This window comes from Malaclemys terrapin, chromosome 10, assembly GCF_027887155.1.
Source record: "Malaclemys terrapin pileata isolate rMalTer1 chromosome 10, rMalTer1.hap1, whole genome shotgun sequence".
Lineage (NCBI taxonomy): Eukaryota > Metazoa > Chordata > Testudines > Emydidae > Malaclemys > Malaclemys terrapin.
This window is the reverse complement of record NC_071514.1, coordinates 66,120,263-66,135,787: the sequence shown is the minus strand read 5'-3', so window position 1 is coordinate 66,135,787 and position 15,525 is coordinate 66,120,263. Positions and strand designations below refer to the sequence as shown.

Genomic DNA, 15,525 nt, shown 5'->3' with positions numbered 1-15,525 from the left:
CTCAATTTGTTTTATGATTTTGTCCTTACAGACTTCAGTCTACATTTAAGGCCACATTCCCATGAAAAGGGCGCTTGAAATAAAAACCTCTCTATTGTCTGATGCAAAAAAATTAACTTCACCCACTTTATTTTTTAACATTAAAAACAAAATGTAAATGATTAAAAGTTTGCTTTCTTTCATGCATGTACATATGTTGTGGTACTATGGCATCAAACAACTCTATCATAAGCTCTGTAGGGCAGGGACCAGTTTGTTTTTTAAGCTTTGCTTAGCACAGTTGGCTCCAGGTCCATGACTGGGGGCTTCTAAGTGCTACCATAGTACAAATAAATGCTGCAGGGTGCAATTTAATAGAGCTGCAACTAGGTTTTTAATTTGTGGTTTTGCATAAAAATAGTTGGAACTCAAGAGGCAAGATTTTTGTATATCTGTGATGCAGATTGTGCAAAGCAGAACAGCACTGGTTCTACCTTAGTAGAACATTTATTTCACTTGGAATACTCAATTTTCACTAGGGTGGAAGCAGAATTGGTCTCTGCACATGCAATGAAAACCATTATATTTGCATTTTGAAATACTCGAACTTGCAGCCTGAATATCATCCAAATGTAGGTTTTTTCCATTACACATACACCGCTGCAGTCTTCTAATTCAGCAGTCTCGCTGTGCATTGACCTTTTGTAGGGTGACCAGACAGCAAGCGTGAAAAATTGGGACGGGGGTGGGGGGTTATAGCCTATGTAAGAAAAAGCCCCAAATATTGGGACTGTCCCGACAAAACCTGGACATCTGGTCACCCTAACCTTCTGTGAGAGCAGAGTAGAAATCAGCATTTGTATTTCCTGGGGTTTTGTGAACATTTATTTTTGACTCTCCTCTCATGCCCATTATGATCCGTGCACTTATGCACAGGAGCATTTGGCCTGTGTGTATTTTGTGCGTTGTTTAATCTGGTTCTAGTCTGCAGTTGTTTGGTTCAGATGTGTGGCTAAGGATTAAGAGAAGTGTATGCATGTAGTATAGTCTAGGTTCAGAATCATATGCCACCTTTCACAGAAGTCCTGGAACAATTTATAGAGTGGGGATGCTGACAGCCATTGAACCAAACTATAAACCTTGCTTATGATGGAAAGCACTTCATGTCAGAAGGTGCACCAGCACCCCTAGTTCCAACATGTATGGCCTTTCACTTTGAATTTCAGATTAGTATAAACCCAACAGCTGAAGGGAAATACTGTGGGAACTGCTCTGTTTTGTCTGGGCCCCGTTGCCTTCCTCATCCCAGTCTCACCCAATCCTGGGGAAATCCTCAGGAGCCCTGGGGGAAAGGTCTCTGGGTCTGGGCCCGGTTTAAGGTGAGAACTGACCCTGGTGTAGGGAGGGGTGGGTGGCTGGCTAGGGACAAATCTGTCCCCTGCACCCACAGTAGCAGGGAGATGGAAAGGCCATGCCCTGTATGACACACCCTCGCTCGGAAAGCGGCGGCGAGTGTAAAAGAACAATCGGGTCCCCCTGCACCGCTGAGGTGCCTGAGTAGCCAAGTGTGATGGGCGGCGGAAAGCTGCAGTGAGCATGAGACGCAGCTCCCAACCGCCCCCTCTCCCCAAACCGGCTGCTTCTGCAAGCCGCAGGCTGCCGTCTGAGGAGAAGCAGGGGCGGGGGAAGGCAGGAGTGAAAAGAAGGACCCGGATGGAGAAGCCTGCTCTCCCCTCTCCTCCGCTTCCCACATGTGCGAGGCAGCCGGAGCCTGGAGCGCGCGCGCGCGCACACTCCCCCACCCCTTCTACCCGTAGACCAACGGTCTGGGCACGCAACCCGCATCCGAGAGAGAGGTCTCGGCCGCAAAGCTCGCGAGAGGACATGTCCGCGACGGCGGCGCGAGAGGGTGAGTGAGGGGCGGACGGGCAGCTGCTGCTGGGTGCTTCCATGTGGGGTCCGCGGGGGAGGATATATCACGTGACCGGCTGTGCGGCAGCTGAGGGCGGGGGGATTATTTATTCCCCTCCCCCAGTCCGCTTACTAAGAGATGATAGCGGTTGCTGGGCGGTGTGCTCCGCCCCAGGGTCAGGGTAAAGCTGGGCAATGTGTCTCTAGGTTGGGACCGGCTGAGGCAGAGGGCTGTGAGTGGCAGCGAGGGAGCTGCCGGGCCCCTACTGAAGCAGCTGCTGTCTCCCACCAGTCTAGTGGAAGGTCATGCGACAGGGTGACCAGATAGCAAATGTGAAACATTGGGACAGGGGTGGGGGGTAATAGGAGTCTATATAAGAAAAAGACCCAAAAATCGGGACTGTCCCTATAAAATTGGGACATCTGGTCACTCTAGGCTGTGGAGGCCAATGGTGTGGGGGGCAGCAAGCTGTGCACCCCAGCCATGGACAACGGTCAGGATGGTGGTGCTGAAATGAGCCTTTTTCTTGTGTAATTGCAACAGACCCTCTGAAAATAGAACCCATTTCACTGTGTTCTGGGCTGGGGGCGCTTGGCCTTTGGGAAGCCAGCGCCAGGTGAGCAGGAGCGGTGAGGCGGCTCTAGCTTAGATTTTGAACAAAAATACATTTTTTGGAGTCTGTAAATGGTGCCTTATTTCTGTCAAATAAACAGGGCTTGTCTACACAGGGAAATTGAGTGGCATAATTGTACATGTATGACTATAGTGCTATAGTTGCACAATATAACACCCACCCACCACACACCAACACTGTCTGGAATAAGAGTGCTTTTTTCTGCTTTAGTTTATGTGGTCTTCAGATGTGGCACTCTTACTCTGAATAAATGATTCTGCATAGTGCATTAGCTGTGTAATGATATCAGTAAAAAGTTGTGCCTGGAAATTTCCCCATATAGAACAGCCCTTTATGTTCTAGTTTTATCACAAGTTGTTGAACTAGATTCAGGAATCGTTGGATGAAAAGTATGATCTTTGTTACACAATAAATTAGACTAGGTCATCACATTGATCCCATTTGGCCTTAAAATGTATGAATGGAAGAGAGAGGTTTGTCTTGTTTAAAGCATAGGACTTGGAGTCAGGAGATCTGGTCCTGATGACCAAGTCACATAACTGTTCCTCTAAATTTACTTTCTTATGAATGGGTTAATAATAGCTACCTGTTTCACAGGGCTTTTTGAAATACTTAATTATTTCTGATGTGCTTTGAGATCCTTGGACTTTTGTGCAACTGGGATTTGGTTAATCAGCATTGTATGTAAAATAGATAATGTATTTGCAGCACATATGTATGTAGGTGTAAAGCAGCTTAAAATTGGTGAAAGATTTTGGGATTCTATGCACAGAAGGAATAATAAATAATTATGTTACAAAAAATGTCCACACATACATTTGTTAACTTTGCCTTATCCATGTTTGTGCAACTTTTATGTTCAATTTTGATTAATTTTCCTTCATGTGCTTGAGAAACCTGACTATATAAATTACTCATCCAAACATTGGAGATAAACAATATTATAAGAACGGTCTTACTGGGTCAGACCAATGGTCCATCTAGTCCAGTATCCTGTCTTCCGACTGTGGCCAATGCCAGGTGCTCCTGAGGGAATGAACAGAACAGGTAATCAAGTGATCCATTCCTTGTTGCCCATTCCCATCTTCTAGCAAACAGAGAGTAGGGACATCGTCGCTGCCCATCCTAGCTAATAGCCATTGATGGACCTATCCTCAATGAATTTATCTAGTTCTTTTTTGAACCCTGTTATAGTCTTGGCCGTCACAACATCCTCTGCCAAAGAGTTCCACAGGTTGACTCTGTGTTGTGTGAAGAAAAACTTCCTTTTGTTTGTTTTAAACCTGCTGCCTATTAATTTAATTTGGTGACCCCTAGTTCTTGTGTTATGAGAAGGCATATATAACACTTCCTTATTTACTTTCTCCACACCAGTCATGATTTTATAGACTTCTATCATATACCCCCTTAGTCGTCTCTTTTCCAAGCTGAAAAGTCCCAGTCTTATTAATCTCTCCTCATACAGAAGCTGTTCCATACCCCTAATAATTTGTTGCCCTTTTCTGAGAAGTACTTTGCCACAGAAGCAGAGCGAGTCGTCTTTTTTCCAAGCTGAAAAGTCCCATATGGCAGCATTTCCATACTCCTGATCATTTTTGTTGCCCTTTTCTGAACCTTTTCCAATTCCAATATATCTTTTTTGAGATGGGGCGACCATATCTGCACGCAGTATTCAAGATGTGGGTGTACCATGGATTTATATAGAGGCAATACGATATTTTCTGTCTTATTATTTATCCCTTTCTTAATGATTTCCAACATTCTGTTTGCTTTTTTGACTGCCGCTGCACATTGAGTGGATGTTTTTAGAGAACTATCCACAATGACTCCAAGATCTCTTTCTTGGGTGGTAACAGCTAATTTAGACGCCATCATTTTATACATATAGTTGGGATTATATTTTCCAATGTGCATTACTTTGCATTTATCAACATTGAATTTCATCTGCCATTTTGTTGCCCAGTCACCCAGTTTTGAGAGATCTCTTTGTAACTCGTCACTGTCTGCTTTGGATTTGAATAATGAAGTAAATATGAGAAAATCGCTATGCATTTGGATCTTGGACTATCTTGGACATTTCATCACTATCTTGGACATTTCATAAACAGTAAAAACACTTGGAAATTATCACAAATTATTTGCTCAGCTCTCATTAATATGTATAAAGTATTGTTAAAATATTACTCAATACTATGAGTACAATATGTGTTTTCGTTTATGTTCATATGTAAGGGGAGCTGTGGCTCTTCCTTAACATTACATAGGTTTCCTCTTCAGATGGAAAAATTCCCAACTTTTGAATTAATAAAACTTGTTATTTTGGTGACCTCTTCAGCAGCAACATTTGGCACTTTATGAAGTTCTGTTTTAATGTTTGGTGTTCAGTCTAGTTCTGTTTTGAAGTTGCTTGATCCCACATACTTGGCTACTGCTAAATAACATGTTTGTACGTGATATAGCTTATGTTCAGAACTTAATACTGTCAATGCAGGTTTTTCTCACGCCAGCTTACAACAAACTGTATGGGAATTGAGGATGCCCAGTACCTTGCAGGAGGTGCTCTACTGTTCAGAATTGGGCCGTGTCTGAAGAAAGTTAAAGAAATTAGCCATTTAAAATTAGATTGGACAGAACACTAGAAAATAATCTTGAAGGAGCAATCCTATGGTGGCTTAGAAATTATAAAATTACAGGTTTTTTCCATCTCTTATTTGTAGGATTCTGTTAAATTAATCATTGCAAAAATTTGAGATGTGTTAGTATATTAATGTTCAGACCATGTTTAGAATTTATTTGAATTAAACATTCAGTAAATCAAATATCTTATTTTGCAAAACAGTCCAGCAAATCAAGATGGATTCTTGTGCAGTGGAATGGTAACAAACTATTATAGTGTAACATTTGGAAAGGGAGTATATTTTTATTTTGAAAACTGTAATTTAGATTATCTAAATAAATGTTTGGGTGCAGGGGAGAGGAAACAGTACTCCAGAGGTTATGTTCTAATATATCATCTCCATTCTCAACCCCCTTCTCCAGCTCCTTTTTCTAACGACTGTAGCCCACGTCCTACCGGCTTCATTGCCCTTTTCTTAGCCTTCTACTTTCAGACATCTATCCCTTCTTTCAGTTGTAGGGACAATAATAATAATTAATTAAAAATCTTTAACTTTCACAAACATTTTTTAAAAATGCACATAACTATCAAGACTCATGCATTACTAACCAGAATAACTGCACAATCTTATAGTGAGGACCTTACCTAGTTCATGGTCCATTTTGGTCAATTTCAGTCATAGGCTTTTAAAAATAGTCAGTTTCACGGTTTCAGATATTTACATCTGAAATTTCACTGTGTTATAACCATCGGGGTCCCAACCCAAAAGAGGGTGTGCGGGGGTGTCACAAGGCTATCCTGGGGGTGTGGGGGAGGAGTGTTCACGGTATTGCCACCTGTACTTCTGCATTGCTGCTGATAGAAGCACTGCCTTCAGAGTTGGGCAGCCGGAGAGCAGAGGGTAGTGCAGAAGTGAGGGTCACATGGTATGGGGGGGGGTCACCACTTTTTGGGTGGGTCCCTGTGGTCAGGAGGGCGCTGTGGTCCCTCCTTCCCCAGCCAGCACAAGGCCCCTTTAGCCCCGAGCACTGGGCCTGGAGCTGGGGAGGGGCAGAGCTGGGGGCAAGGGTGCCGGAACCTTTGTAGAAGCTCCACAGCCACTCCCTATTCAGTGCCTCCACCCCCACCCCCCGGGGCTGGGGAACGATGGGGCAGGAAGTGGGTGGGGTTGCAGAGCTTCCTGCAGCTGGGGGAGGTTCTAAGAGGTGGGTTTGACCCGGCTCCGGGGGTGGCCCTTGCAGGAGAAGAGGAAGTCCCATCCCTCCCCAGCCCTGCCAGGACTAGCAGCTGGAGCCTGGATGAATGGTAGGAGCCCTGGCTGGGTCACCTCCATCCCTGCCCATCCCTGGCAGATTTCATGGGGGAGACCAGATTTCAAGGTCCGTGACGCATTTTTCATGGCCATGAATTTGATGGGGCCCTACTTATAGTTTTACATCTGGGACCTTTCACACCGACCTGATTACAGGGTCAAAGCCAAAGTTGGTAAACTTAGTAATTAGCAAGATCTGCATATAGTTACACAAACATGAAACACCATTTAACACCTGTAACCCTAAAGATAATGATTGAGATTTTTCGAAGCTAACCAGAGGATTTAGCTACACAATTCCTATTAATATTTGTGCATGTGTATTATGATAATTTAAGTCAAACATTTCACTCATTGTGCCAGAGCACAAACATCAACATTCTTCCTTTTAAATGCCAGCTTCTGAGAAATTTCTACTAGCCAAATACCCAAATCTCTCTCTTCTTAAAGCAGTGTCACAATCTCAGCCCAACTGCCAGAAATCAGTTGTCATAGCAAAAGTTCCAAAACACAACCACCAATCTTCTTGCTCCTCCCCTCACCCCCCGCTTTTCCCCCCTCCCATAAACTTCTTTATTCTTCATACTGGGAATCTGCAACCCCCCTAAATATGATTTGATTATAAAAGAAAGAAGTAGTAGTGTAGCATTTTAAATGTTTCAGGTGTAAAAACATTCCAACTCAGGGATTGTGCACACGATCGAGAATTTGAATTCAGAAAGATTTCAAAGCATGGTCAGACTTGAAGTATTGCATGTTATACCGTAGCTATGGAAAAAGGGTGGGAAAAAGCACCTCCGGCCTTGATCTCTTGGTTAGATTTAACTGGAATGACAAATGATCATAGTGTTATATTGTGAGTCATGTTGTTCAAGGTGCCAAAGAGTCAGATTTGAATGCATTGAAATGAGTTTTACTATGTAAATTTGTAATTCAATAAAATATTTTCACATCACAAAATTAGGATACTAGCACTTGAATCAAATCCACTTGCTCAGAACAGCTTGCAGGATCAGGGTCTTGGTTTGTAATTTGTAATGCTTTTTTGTTGTGCTTTTTAAATACATATATAGATTTAAACATTAGTTCTTGTGGAATTATTTGTGATCGTTAATTTTTAGTTTTAATGTCAAATCCATTGTAAACGTGTTGAAATAGAGATATAAAAGGGGGACACAATTTTAAATATTAGTATTAAGGCAAGTCAAGTATTGTGTTTTGTTTAACATAGGGAACTATTTTAGGTTTAAGAGCTCATTAGTTTCCTTTATTGCACAACATAGTCTTCAAAACAGCTCTAAGGTGTAATTCCTGTCAAGTAGAACTTAAAGGGATATTCATTAATTTACTATTTTACCAGTATCTGAAAATGTTTTATGTACTGTTTTTTCATGTACCACTTAAGTTTACTACAACTGAAGTAGATTGTAAAGGGGGAAAACTATTTTTGCATTTGAGAGCACTTTGTGTATAATCACTTTCAACAGTTTCCTGTGTACAGTCAGTTAGTTTTCCATTTTTTGTTTGCTTGAATTTTTAATGCAGCATGGAGGGGGAGAGAAATTTTTAAAATTATGAAGTGGGATTGTTAAACCACAAAATATTGTTAGGGGGACTGTGGAAGGTATACTGTCTGAAACTATTTTTAAATCACATTGTGAAATTGACTAGATTCCCAGTTGATGGTATCCCTTTAAAGATTTGTGATCAATATGGTTATGTTGTTTTTTGGTAGAGTTTTATGTTTCTCTAGAGCAATATTTTTTAAGATTGTATAACAGCCATTTTTAAAGTAGGTTGGAGGTTCTTTCAACAGTTGTCAGTATTTGATTTGTCTGTTGTCCTTTAACCACAGTCTGTAAGTACCTACCTGGGGCATTAGAAATTTTGACAATAGAGGCCTTTTCATCTAATAGACAAATGTATATAAGATTAAATGGCTGAAAGTTGCAGCTAGACAAATTCACATTAAAAATAACATGCACATTTTAAACAGTCAGGACAATTGGAACAATTTACCTAGCAATATGGTAGATTCCCCATCACTGGTATTTTAAATCAAGATTGGATGTTTGTCTAAAAGATGTGCTCTGGTTCAGATAGGAGCTAATTCAGGGAAACCTGTGGCCTGTGTTACACAAGAGGTCAGACTAGATGATTTCATTGGTTCATTCTGGCCTTTTAATCTATTAATCTGTATATCTACATTTATATATGTTTGCATCTTGAAATAATTGTAGAGGATTTTTGAATGATATTTTATATTTTATTCCTTTTATACTTATGAAACCTATATAATTTATGTCAAGTGCTTTTTCTTGGTCTGATACCATTTCATATTACAGGTTACAGATTTCATATTAGTGATCATCCTTCAACATGTATGTTTCCAGTAGATCTCAAAAACCAAAGCTACAGTTTAAAATAATTTAAATTAAAAATGAAATTTGGCAGTGCTTATTCAAAAATTTGTCTTTTTACTATGTATTGCTATGTACTAGGTAACTTACATTTGCTTTCTGTTAAGAGGTGATGTTGCTTGTTTAGTGCACAGGATTGTGACTCAGGACTCTTGAGTTTATTCAGAACTCAATCAGTGCTTTGCTGTGAGAACTTTGGCATGTTGGTTAAATCTCTGTGTATTTGGTTTACTCTTTAAAACTAGTGTAATACTTATCTAACCCACACAAGCAAATTTCACCACACCTAATGTTAGTAAAGTGTTTTGATGTCATCAGTTGAAAAGTGCTATAGAAGTGCAAGTGTTATTAACAATGATTATTAAATAAAATGTTGGTACAGGCTTCATTTAGTTACTCACTGCCAAAATAGCACCAGAGCACTAAATAGTCATGCTTTTTTAAAATCCCTTCTGCACAAGACCAGATATCTTTTCTTCCTTGTGGATTAGTGGTTGCATTGCATGAAATTGTGTGATTGGCAAAACACTAGTTTAACAAATCTTGGGAAAACAAGGGACTTGAGATACTTAGCAAACCAAAAGAACCTGGAAAAAAATTGCAGTTAAAAATGTCATGAATTTCTTAATTACATGCTTCAGGTGTTAAACTGTTACGGAAAATAAAAGAGAAATGATTGGATTTTTTCCATTAGTTATTTGAATGAAGAGAGAAATGGAGCTTTGTCACTGTTGACTACAAGCGTGTTTTAGGTGTACATGGCAACAAGACGCGCAGAACTACTTTGAATGTGGAGAAAAAAAGAGAAGCATTGGTAGAGTATAGGGAACAGGATCAGACAATCAAGTATCGGGGGTAGCCGTGTTAGTCTGTATCCACAAAAACAACAAGGAGTCCGGTGGCACCTTAAAGACTAACAGATTTATTTGGGGAATGATGAAGTGTAGTGTTAGACCGTATTACAGTATAATGTTCTGCATTTATGCAAATTTATCTGGCATGGGTATGAACCAAGATTGTACTTAATCACTGAACTGTGTCTGCAGATGACATTTACCAGCCAAAGAAACTCCTTGATAAAATTGAAGTTCTAGATTTAAAGGTCTATGTTTTGAATGTTGTATTTGCCGAATGTCCTCAGTTGTAATAAAGTGCAGTGAATATTCCCAATAGCCAGCTGTCACGGACTCACAGGTCCTGCCCACTCTTGGCCCGTAGGTCCCTGGGGGGAACCCCCTTCAGTGCGACAGCCTTTCTCAGGGGTCCACTCTCTCTCCCTGGGGTTAAGCCCCTCCGCCTCCTGGAACCGCACCTCTCTGAGCCTTAGCATGCCTGTCTCTCGCCGTGGGCCCCCTCAGGGAGTCCACTCGCTCTGGACCCCTGGGGCCTCCACTCCCAGATGGAATAATGCAACCCTGCTGTTCGGTAGACCGGAGTGACTCTCAGCCAGTGTAAAACAGGAGGGTTTATTGAGCGTCTGAACACAGCATAGGAAACTTTGAGGGCCTTCAGGCCTGGCCTCACTCAGCACAGTACATCTAAATCTCCCCTCCATCCAGGTGGGCTCTGACCACACTCTCTCTCCAGTCCCGAGCCCCCATGCTTTCCAGCTGGGTCTCTGATATCACCTCCCCCAAGCCCTGCCTCTGTCCATTGTCTTCTGTCCAGGTAAATAGGGTTGCCTGGGCCTTCTTTCCTCTCAGCCTTCCTTTGTACCCCTCTGGCTGGAACTGGCTGGTCAGGTCACCGGGTCCTCTCTTCACAGCCCATTGTCCTCCCACTGGCCAGAACCTGCTGTGACTCCCGAGCTGGGCCTCCCAGTCACCAGGTCACCAGTTGCTTGGGTATCCATTCTCCAGGCCATTGACTGGGGTCCCAAGTTCCGTCGCTGGTCCGCTGTAACAACAAACTCCCTCTCCCATCCCCTCGTTAAACCAGTAACACCCAGGGAAACTGCGTCCCACCCCCTCTGCATGCAAACCATTGAAAAAAACAAGAGAAAAACCAAGAACTCCCCCACACACTTCGTCACACCAGCGTCAAAGGGATAGTCAACACACCATTTGTTTAAAATGTATTTAATCAACTGCAGAAGTCTGCTGGTGCATGGAGCATGTCTCTAGGGATGAAAGGTTAGGTTTTGTTTGTTTTAATGTTCAGTTTTGCACAGAAAAAAACGCCAAAACCCCAAACAAACAAACAAAAGTAGCTCAAAGGGTAAACAAAATCATTAGTATTTAAACAAGTTAGTAAAATCTTGGTTGTGGAACAGTATAAAACTGGAAACAATGGTAAGTTATGGCATTCAGTAGGGCAGGACAGCCAGCATTTGAGTATGCATGAGTTGAGGGAAGCAAAATGCCAGATTCTGTGCTCTACAGCAATGTCTCTCAACCTTTCCAGACTACTGAACCCCTTTCAGGGGTCTGATTTGTTTTGCGTACCCCCAAGTTTCACCTCACTTAAAAACTACTTGTTACAAAATCAGACATAAAAATACAAAAGTGTCACTGCACGCTATTACTGAAAAATTGCTTACTTTCTCATTTTTGCCATATTATAAATCAGTTGGAATATATATATTGTACTTATATTTCAGTGTATAGTATATAGAGTAGTATGAAATTTTAGTTTGTGATGACTTCTAGTGCTTTCTATGTAACCTTTTGTAAAACTAGCAAATATCTAGATCATGTACCCTCATAAGACTTCTGCGTACCCCCAAGGGTACCCGTATCCCTGGTTGATCACCACTGTTCTACAGGGTCTTTCTTGGTACTTGGAAGGCATGATTCAAGATTGGATTTTCTGGTTGCCAAGTTGTGGAAGTCTGCATAACTGGAGGTTTTTGGTTTTTATTTTCATTAAGTTAATAAATCCCAGTTTTGTATGCTTAAAATAGATAATGAAACTAAGATTTAGTAAACTTGTGTAAGAAACTCGTATTCCTATGAAAATTTTTGTTCTACTTCCAAACTCTTATCATTTTTATAAGAGTCTACTTTTAAAGCCCAACATGAAGTCATTTTATTAATACATTTAGTCATATTTGTGAATGTTCCTGATATTGTATCAACAGTATTGAACAAAACTTGTTTTCTGAGTACATTTTGTTTCTTTGTAACCATTTTATAAACATCTTAATAAGAGATGACAGGTGTGAATTGAAATTATATCCAAAATTTTATCGAGTCAGTTATTCCCAAACTGAAATACTTCTCTGTTAATTTGATTTTCCAGTCTCTTGCAAATCAGTTAAGTTTTGTGGAGTAAGTTAAATCAATTATGCATATAACATTTGTGACAGTAGGTAATTACCTGCACTGATGTTAGTTATGGTAAGCATACAAAGAACACTTAAATTGCCTATGGCTATTCTGTCTTCTTATCAATCCTTTTCTTAATGGTTTCTAACATTGTTAGCTTTTTTGACTACCGCTAGACATTGAGCAGATGTTCTCAGAGAACTATTCACAATCATTCCAAGATTTCTTTCATGAGAGATAATAGCTAATGCAGACCCCGTTGTTTTGAATATACAGGAGGAATGTGGGGTGCTGGTAAGTGAAAAATTCTGGTTAACTAAGAGGGAGGGAGTTTGGGTGCAGGAGGGGGATCGGGGCAGAGGATTGGGGCACGGGAGGGGTTTTGGGGTGCCAGATTCAGGGGGCACTCACCTTGAGTGGCTCCCTGTAAACAGCGACCTGTCTGCTGTTCCTAGGCAGAGGCGTGGCTAGACGGCTCTGCGCATTGCCTCCGCCCACAGGTGCTACCTCTGCAGCTCCCATTGGGCGTGGAGCCAGTGCTTGGGGCAGGGCAGGAGCAGTGCGCAGAGTTGCCTAGCCGCGCCTCCGTCTAGGAACAGCAGGGACAGGTCGCCGCTTGCGGGGAATCACTAGAGGTGAGCGCCCCCTGGATCTAGCACCCCAAAACCCCTCCCATGCCCCAACCCCCTGCCCTGAGCCACCCCCTGCACCCCAACTCCCTCCCAGAGCCCGCACCCCAACTCCCAGTTCCACACCCCCTTCCGAACTCCAAACCCCTCGTGGCCGTTTCTCTGCCTAGGAGCAGCAGGGACACGTTGCTGCTTCCAGGGAGCCATGGGGAGTCAGGTAGGGAGCCCGCTGGCCCCGCGCCACCCAGATTATAAACTGGAGTTTCTATGAAGATTAGAAATGCTGGTTTACAGAGTTTTCCGGTTGGTGCAGGGCTGGATAATTCAGCTTTTACTGTACATAGTTGGGGTTATGTTTTCCAATGTGCATTACTTTTCATATATCAACATTGAATTTCATCTGCCATTTTGTTGCCCAGCCACCCAGTTTTGTGAGATACCCTTGTAATTCTTTGTAGTCCGCTTTGAGCTTAACTGTTGTGAGTAATTTAGTATTGTCTGCCACCTCATGGTTCATCCCTTTTTCCAGATCCTTTATGAATATATTAAACAGCACTGGTCCCAGTACAGCTCCCTGGGGAACACTGCTATTTACTTGCCTCCATTTTGAAAACTGACCATTTATTCCAAACCTTTGTTTCCTATCTTTTAACCAGTTACTGATTCATGAGAGGACCGTCCCTCTTATCCTGTGACTGTTTAGTTTGCTTAAGAGCCTTTGGTGAGGGACCTTGTCAAAGGCTTTCTGAATGTCCAACCCCATATCCACTTGATCACCCTTGTCCACATATTTGTTGATCCACCCTCAAAGAACACTCATAGATTGGCGAGGCATGATTTCCCTTTATAAAAGCTGTGTTGACTCATTCCCCAACAAATTCTGTTCATTTGTGTGTCTGATCATTTTGTTTTTTACAGTAGTTTCAACTAATTTGCCTGGTACTGAAGTTAGGCTTACTGGTCTGTAATTGCCAGGATTGCCTCTGGAATCTTTTTAAAATATAGGCTTTATGTTAGCTATCCTCCAGTCATCTGACGCAGAGGCTGATTTAATAGATAGGTTACTATCCACAGTTAGTAGTTCTGTAATTTCATGTTTCAGTTGCAGTTGATTGTGTGTAACTGAAGGGTATAATTTAGCCCTAAATGTTTAGCAATAGGTGTTTTCAAGGCAGGTCCTTTAAAGCCAATGAGCACATAATACATCTAGTCACAATCAGTTGCTAGGTAAAGCTGTGGCTGTCCCGCACAAAGAAGATGAGGCAAAGAGCTGCTTGATCTGGACATGGCAGAGAATAAATTCAGGCACAGGAATGGATTTTAAGTGGCAGGTTGCAACTTTATTAAATTTAACACAGGGGAGGGGCGCTACCCGCCTGTGCACCCATAATCTCACATGTCAGGCATTTGAAGTGGTTCCAGTGAGGAGGGGTTACAGAACTCCCACCATATCACCAATAACTTGGGGCAGACTTTCTCAGCCTTCCGCTAGAACTCAGCTTGCTCCTCTGAATACTGCCACCGCCGCCCGTGAACAGAATAAAGCGTACTAATATTGGGGGGGGGATCTCTGCCTGTGAAGGCCTCAAAGTCTTCTCCTATCCCATAACCACGAGGGGCATCAAAATTCCTGGTCTTTTATTTCTGGAAGCCATTTCTTTTAGCCTTTTAAATTATCTGGAAACTGGCCCCAAGTTGCAACAAACTAATATCCCTACCAAGTAATACCATGAATTACTAAATCCCATTCCTATTTAACCTAACTGTGCTTCCAGGATGCTGAGAGGAAAGTGAAAAAACCTACTATACCTATGCCAGTTTGGCCCCCAAAAGAATATAAATTCTTTCTTGACCCTGTAACAGGTTGATTGTTTGGACCTGCTGTATCAGCAAGACGCAGCTCTGACACTACAGTTACAGGGGGGAAGGGCTTCTGAAATAGAGCAAAACAAGGCTCCACGTGGCCAGGCCTGGGGTTGAAAGTAATGAAAAGGATGAGCATGGGACCAATCAGCTCCCTTCTTCCCCAACTGGCCAATGAGTGAATAAAGCCTCTGGAGGGGAGGGGCCATTGTTGTGTCCTCCAATGAGTACTCTGGTACTCTCCTTCCCCTTTTTACTGGGGCTGTCCCAATCGCTGCCTGTCACATCAATATGACGTTGCACTCCATATGATTTTATGAAAATATGCTAATGAATGTGAATATAACTGGAATATGTTTCATGCAAAAGGTCTCTTGTAAGGTATCATTACAAAGCTTATAATCTACTGAGTATGGTCACCCTATTTGTGTAAATGTATTATTCTTGTATCTGAAACTAGAAATATGAAATATAACTCTGAGGTCCTATTGTAATTATGCAAAGTGTGGGCCATTAATGGTGATTTGGAATCTTGATGGCTCCCATCAACTAGGACAATTGTTTGTAAATGGCTCTGTTTACTTGCAAGCCTTCCTGTGAGTCAGGCCAGGAAGAATGAAGGCTTGGGGTCTCACAGGACATGTGACAGTGTCACCTGGTACTGGAATTCATCTTAAACCTGGTGCTTTTCCATTTAGAAGGGGGAGTGGGGCCCCAGAGAGACAAAAGATTCCCGCCTTGTGCCAAAGCTATATAAGGGGGTGGAACAGAACAGAGGAAGCTGCAGTCATGAGAAATCCCCTAGCTACCACCTGAGCTGGAACAAGGACTATACCAGGGAAAGGATTGGGCCCAGACCAGAAAGGAGTCTAGTCTGTGAAAGAAGCTTATTG

At 42.2% G+C, this 15,525-nt stretch overlaps 1 protein-coding gene across 3 annotated transcripts in view; it reads left to right on the top strand.

Annotated features, from left to right (window-relative positions):
- The first annotated feature begins 1,730 nt into the window (after window positions 1–1,730).
- Window positions 1,731–15,525, top strand: part of MRTFB (myocardin related transcription factor B) — a 172,049-nt gene continuing 158,254 nt past the window's right edge. For all 3 annotated transcript variants that reach the window (XM_054041868.1, XM_054041865.1, XM_054041867.1), the window contains exon 1: window positions 1,731–1,888. The gene's annotated coding sequence lies outside the window, so the exon portion shown is untranslated. The remainder of the gene's footprint in view (window positions 1,889–15,525) is intronic.